Source organism: Protopterus annectens, chromosome 6.part0 (assembly GCF_019279795.1).
Source record: "Protopterus annectens isolate FY-2018-M chromosome 6.part0, PAN1.0, whole genome shotgun sequence".
Classification (NCBI taxonomy): domain Eukaryota; kingdom Metazoa; phylum Chordata; order Ceratodontiformes; family Protopteridae; genus Protopterus; species Protopterus annectens.
The window spans coordinates 1,895,439,401-1,895,447,138 of record NC_056737.1 but is presented as its reverse complement, the minus strand read 5'-3'; positions in this window follow the sequence as shown (position 1 = coordinate 1,895,447,138).

Here is a 7,738-nt window from a genome sequence, read left to right as displayed (position 1 = left end):
TAAATTACATCTGTACATAAAAACATACATTTGCTAGGCTGGGAGCTGCTTACACTCGCACAAGCCCACTCGCATATGCTTACTGTGAGTTATATATGTTTACTGCCCCTTCTTTGTGCTTATGTGTGCCTTATTCATTATGACAGTACCACTTTGATTGAAGGAATCCGGTTAATGGCCCCATGCGAAACACACGTTCACCTTTACATGTTTAAATGTTGGCTTTACAGCACAGTGACATTCATTCCACAAGAAAATGATATGTGCTATAGTTGAACTTGAACCGGGAATGCCTTTATGTTAGGCGAGTGCTCTAACCACTACACTATTGGTGTTCTGCTTCATTTATATGTATACCCATGGTTCATAGCTACCTGAACATACGCCTCAAAGCTTCACTTACACAGCAGGCATCCATTCTCCTGCTGGGAAAACCGCAGTACTACACATGCAACATTCCCTATTCCCTACTGCTCTGGACCCATGCTGCATGTTTACTCACTCCGAGGATATTCAGAACTCCAAAGCTTATAGTCCTGCCACATATGTGTGTTTGATTGTCAGGGTGTTCATGTGGTCATCCAGGTTTCGACTTGTCCGACTTGAGACGAGAACAGCTCTGTATCCGTTTGAAAGTCGGAATTAGCACGTGGACAGAGTTAGTCCCAATGTTGCCATTCTACCTGTGTTTACAGACGCAAGGTTTTGCCCACCTCTGACCAGCTTATTATGTCAGCACTATATAATACAGGGTGGGGGGGTCCACTGGTGTTTCTCTTCACATTTGTTATGACTGCTTTATTGTGACCATGTTCATTTATATATATATATATATATATATCTGTCTGTCTGTACATACACATACATATACACCCACATACCTATTTACATTTCCCATACTGGTGAATGCCCGTCATGCATCCTCGCTGCCTTTACCTCCCTATATACCACCGACATTATTTTGGCCATCACATAAAATTAGCGGCCCTTGTATGGCTTGGACCCAGAAACAGACAAACATTAGTCACCGGTTTGACCACTACACCATCCGTGGTACATTCCGCATGGATGGTAGCTAGGGTATATGACTTCACTACATGTATTCAACAGTACTGGCAACAAATGTGACATTTGGTTGGTGTACATATGTGTACAGACCTCTCAACCACTCACGGACTAATTTCAACAGGGACAAGGCAAGGACAATTCAGGGACAATCACGGACACTTTTACAATATTAGTACTATTAACTTGAAAAGTGTTGACAGATTCAGAGCATATGTATTAATACTTATTTTCTGAAGTATAAGACATCTATTACTCTTAATTATTGTCATTATTCATTCAGTGTCATTCAACACCTTTCCTCCAAAGGTCACTGGTTTTATGTGGGATTAAGAGGCTGGACAGTTATTGTGCGAATGCTCTGACCATTGGTAGGGTTGCCACATTTTCATATTCATATGGTCAGGATGGAATATATTCGGAACACACCAGATTTTTCAGGCCAACACATACCCATGATCAGTACAGGGTTTAGAACTTTACTTATTTTCCTAGATGAGAGCTTATTCTTGTAGCAGTTTAGTTGCTTATTCTGTTTCTTGTAAGATTTACGTATGTTACATACAGAAATAACTGTTTTAGGCAACTGTTACATGAAATATGGTACATAGTTATTTTCTACAATCACAGGACATTTGCCATTGTATCATTCTTGGTCAGGACACACCTACCCAAACAGGGACTGTCCCTCACAAAGTGGGACAGGAGGTACCCTGCTTATGTCAGCGCCTTAATCACCCTATATCCAACTGCCACTATGCGAATGTGTAAAGTATATATTCTCAATAATTCATGTGGGGAGCCATGCATCACGGTCAGGTGTTTAATCACGGGTAGTAGGTTTTGCATGACCGGCTGGAGGCTGAGCAGTCTCGTAAACCACTACTGCACATACAACTTGTGTCCAGATGTCTACAGGACTGGATATCGTGTCGTGATACCAAGTCTGATGTGTATACAGGATACTTATCCCATAAGGGATATCCAAAAATTGAACAAGACAATAACCATCAATCTTTTTGGATTTACGAAAATGTGATAGGATTTTACATGCAAGGGATACATAGTTTGCAATCCTGACACTGCCTAGGGTGAGACTGCCTACTAGATATCAGTAGTGGTCACTATGTGCAGATATGGCTGTGCCAAGCTAGCAGCCCGAGTATGGCTGGATTTGGTGGACGTTCAGGAATGGGGGGGGGATTGTGTGCTGTGGAGGGGATGATGGGTATTCAATTATGCATCCAGGTGTGTTGTAGTTGGATGGCTCAGTTCAGTCCAGACCATTATGTGGGCATGTGCCAGTGATGTTTCTGAACATGTGTATCGCACATTTTAATATTCATATGCTTGTGGGATTGTGTTCTACAGTATGGCCTGTCAGGTTGTATTGCGGATGTGTATGTTTGTTCTTTGTGTTTCTTTCTGATTCACCCACTGCTCCCTTATACACCTCCAGTTTACCTATTGTGCATCCAACACAGTGTCACCTTTGGAGATTATTACATTACCCATTCCCCCCACCCCCATATTCCACACACTCCATCCATCCCTTCTCTGGTTGATGACCCATGGCACGGTCAAGGGAACACATTGCATACACTAAATATGTCAGGTACCTGTATGGTTGTGTGGACTACCCTAGCATTTTTCACCTTCAACATGCTGTACATCATGCACATAGGTACACGCAAATACTTATCTTTCATGACATGGTAGGTAGACCCGGGTAATACCCGTTCATCTTTGGCCCATCCTGACAAGGATGCCTTGGACCACAAATGGGCAGATTTTGGGTGAAAGCTCTGACCATTGGTAGAGTTGCCAACTTTTCATATGGCCAGGATGGGATATATTCGGGACACACATCAGATTTTACAGGCCAACACATACCTACGGTCAGTACAATGGATAGTACTTTTGTTTTATGCCTAAATGTAAGCTTATTGTTGTAGCAGTTTAGCTGCTTCTTCTGTTTCATTTACTTGCTTATTCTATTTCTTGTAACATGTAGGTATGTTACATACAGAAATAACTATTGTATGTGACTATTACATGAGATGTGGGACATAATTATGTCCTACGGTCGCAGGATATTTTACATTTCTAATGGTATTGGTATGGACACAACTACCCAGAGGGGGACTGTCCCTCACAATGTTGGACAGGTGGTAACCCTGACCATTGGGCTAGATATAGTTATTGGTGGCACAACACGATGCATTTCCCTTCCACTTGGTATAACTATCAACACTGCAGTAGAATATGGGCACGGGGTTTTAAATGTCATTTGTCCGCGGGATGGGGCCTCAATATTCAGCTACGTGCATTTGTGTTTGCTTCTTATTTTTGTGTTAGCAAAACTGTCTTGCATGCTTTGCATACATTTCAGTATCCACGGACACTGACAGGTGTGATTACTATTGGAGGCAGGCTGTAATATTCAGCATTTTTGGTTGCACATAAACAGCCGACATGTCCACGCCTCCATGCGGCACTTCGACATGCCCCCATGCACTCGCACAAGTTTCCTATTCACGTGGATGTGGCAGTAGCACACCTTCATTAATATGCATATGGCGCTACTGCACCATCTCTACTCCACATGGTTGGTGCAAGCCTAATGCCGTCCTTGCGCCGAGCTTCATGAATCCCGGGGTCTGTTTTTATTCACTCAAGTATTAACTCATGTCATATGTTTCAGAATTCTGAATTCAAGCTTGAGTTATACTTTTTTCAAATCTGTAAAATAAATTTGTAAAGTAAATTGCAGCTGGAGTATCTAAAGATCTACTTCAGTGTTAGCTAGACAAGCTAGATTCCACACCAATTTATCCCAGCACCCTAATTCTTGTGACTTCATTTATCTGTCCATCATATGTGAATCTTATACAACTAGCTATAAATATTCCAAGCATTTCTTAGATCACACTTGTCCTAGTTCATATAAGAGGGGTAAAAGATGGGTGATCTTGCTGACCTTGCTCTTACCAGTGCTGTCTTTGCCAGCTCAGTTATTAACTATATCTCCCTTGATGAAATCTAACAACTATACTGTCACTTTTCCCTCAAAAGAAGTAAAATATTGCCCCCAAATCATACTACATTCAAAGACTATTCCAGAGTCAACATTACTTCCACATAGGAGAGACTTAAGATTTTTAAAAATGTTTCATCTCCTGCTGACCCCTTATCTAAATCCTCTGCTTCTACTTATGAATTTTTACTACCATCACAACCTATTTATGGATAAGCCAGTACCTACTGGGAAATGTATGGTGGTCAGTTTAGGATGGATTTTTATCATTAGGCAATTAGTCAGATGGAGTATAACAATGATGTGTAGGGGGCCTAAATGCATCATTAGGAAGAACACGGCTGAATATAAATTGATGGTAGGTTACACTTTGGAGGATAATATATATATATATATATATATATATATATATATATATATATATATATATATATATATATATATATGTTATTATCTTAGTAATATTTGAGATAAAGCCAAATACTATACCAAACTCAGAGAGAACAGCTCTATATATTTTGATATTGATAATGCAGCAGCAAACCTCTTACCTGCCATACCCCTCCTCCAACATACACACATACCTCAGCATCCCTTGCTTTGTGTCTTTTAACACTGCATTTTCCATTATCCATAAATAACAGATCAAGGATGCTATTACTAAAACTAAAAATAACAGCCCAAGGATCTAGACAATATATCAGACTATCTTGATTTTATCACAAAGTAGGGTATTGCTAAAATGCTCTTTAAGAGTCTAACTTCAGCCTTTGCACAGTGTACAACACCTAAGCTCTGGTGAGCAGTGGTCTAAGTAGCAGTATCTCTACATAAGAGTACTGTTGTAACTGACCTTAAATGCTATCATCCCATTAGCATTTTTAGCATTATCTGAAACATCATTGAGCAGACCTTGGACAATCTCATGAATACTGAAAGTGGTTACTTGCAAACACATAATCACTGTCAATAAAACTTTGTGAAAGGTGGGTTTTGCTAGTTTCATTTTAGTTGACTTATTGAAGGGTGTGACTCATGCCACTGAAGGGGTGTTTCTGTTGAAGCTTCTGTTGAAGCTAAGGCACTCCTCAGTATGGAGAAAGTTGATATATGTGCAATTACAGAAACCTGGTTTAAGGCTCCAGAGAGAACCCCAGCACTACCAGGATACAACTCATACCATACATTTTGGCCACAGAACCCTGACCAAAATACAAAAAGTGGGGGCATATCCATATTCATCAAGGATACCCACACCTCCAGGTTAGTGGCACAGCATGATGCTTCAGAGATCATCCACATGCAACTAACAAAGGGCAAAACTGCAGTTCAAATTGTAGCTTGCTACAGATCACCCACCATGTCCCAGGACCCCCACTCTGCATTTCTGGAAACACTGGGAAATATAAAGGTCCTACCAAACACCCTAATATTGGGTGATTTGAATTACCCAGCATTAACCAGGAGAACTACTCAAGTACTAATTCCCTTGCCCAACATTTCCTAGAATTTGTAAACTCAAATGCCCTGGATCAACTGGTCAACACCCCCACCAGAGGCGACAACACATTGGACCTAGTAATCACCAACATGGGCAACCGGCGATCCACACCAGAGGTCAACCCCTCACTGGTTAGATCTGACCATAAATAAATAATTTTGGATATCCACATTCTGCCCCCACCCCAGACAAGGAAACGACCATGAAAATTTTTTTAAAAGCAAATTTCACGTTACTTAAGACTGAAATGGAAAGTTTCAAAGCCCCTATGCTAAAGGATAATACTGTCCAAGCTGCAAAATCCTTTACTAATGCATTCTATGGGCACCTACAAGAATGCATGGATCGTGCTATCCCAAGCAAAACCAAGACTCACTCCTCCAAGAAAAGGAAACCAGTCTGGTGGACTCCTGCCATAAACAAGCTATACAATAGAAGGAGGAAACTAGTAGAGAAAAAGAGTAAAATCCCAAGAAGGGAAGACATCCCTGATCAGTATCAGCAAGAAACTACGATCCCTCATAAAATCATCCAAGGCGAGCTTCAAAAAAAAAAATTGCCAAGGACTCCAAATATAACCACAAGGCATTATTTAGCTATGTCAAGAATCTAAGTGCAATGCTCAGATCTGCTCGGAGTTAATGGAGAATGGCACAAAATGCACTGCACCGACCGATATCGCCAATATCCTGGCAGACAGGCTCAGCACAAACTTCACCCCCCCTCACTCACAAAAGGGCCCATAACCATACCAGAAGAATGTATAGCCCCTGAAATCACAGACACTCAGGTTAAAACAGCCCTCTCCAAAGCCAAAAACACATCAGTGGGACCGGACAGTGTCCCAGGCTGCATCCTACATGAGCTCAAATATAAACTAACCCCTCACCTAAACACACTGTTCAAATTCAGCCTCTCCACAGGTTATGTACCCATAGAGTGGCACACAGCAATGGTTATTCCACTCCACAAAGCTGGAGACACAACAGACCCCAGGAACTATCACCCTATAAGCCTGACTATCTTGGTCTGCAAGGCTATGGAGTGCATTATCGTGGAACTCATTAACAGAGACATTGGGAGCCTCCAAACACTGGACCCTACCCAGTTCGGCTTTGTTAAGAGCAGATCATGCCTCCTAAATCTGGTGGACTTCTTTGAGACAGTTACCAAGGGTATAGACGAGGGAAAGGTGGTACACACAGCCTACCTAGACCTCACAAAAGCCTTCAACACCATTCCCCATTCTGGTATTATAGAAAGGCTCATCAGCCTGAACATAAACCCCTACATCATAAGATGGGTTGCCAACTGGCTCACAGACAGAACCCACATGGTAAGAGTTGTGGGAGCTAGGTCTGACTCTAAACCGGTTACAAGTGGCGTTCCCCAGGGCTCTGTCCTAGGACCCCTCCTGTTCAGTATATACGTCTCAGAGGTACAGGCACACATAGAGGACTATGGCTGGCCAAGTTCACAGATGACTGCAAACTAGGGGCTATAATTGATTCTCTGGCTGACATAGACATCCTCCAAAAGGGTCTCACTGACACGGATACCTGGTGTCAAAATCATGGCCTCAAGCTAAATGCCCAAAAGTGCATAGTCATCCCCTTTGGAAAAAAATAAAGTACCCACAAACTACCACATAGGGGGTAGTCCCCTAAATACGAAAGACATAATAAGGGATCTGGGGACCCAAGTAGATAGTAATCTCTCCTTTGATAATCACATTGCCAGAGTGGTTAGAAAATCCTTCTACGTGGCCCACCTTATCACAAAAGGATTTGCATCCAGAACAAAAGAGGTCATTGTGCCCCTCTACTCATCACTATTCAGACCCATCATAGAGTACAACGCCCCATTTGGGATGTACCTTACAAGACATCTGCAACAGCTGGAAAGACTACAGAAGTACCTCACCAAGAGGATCACTGGCCTCAAACAGATGCCCTATGCAGCTAGACTGAAGAAACTCCAGCTGTAGTCAGTTGCATACCACCTACTCAGAGGTGATCTCTGCCTGACATACAAAGTCATGTCCAACCCAGAATTGATGGACATGCTCCACCTAAAGAAAACCTTATCCCCTCAAGCCACATGCTCTAGGGGTCTAAACCTCACCACAACAATAA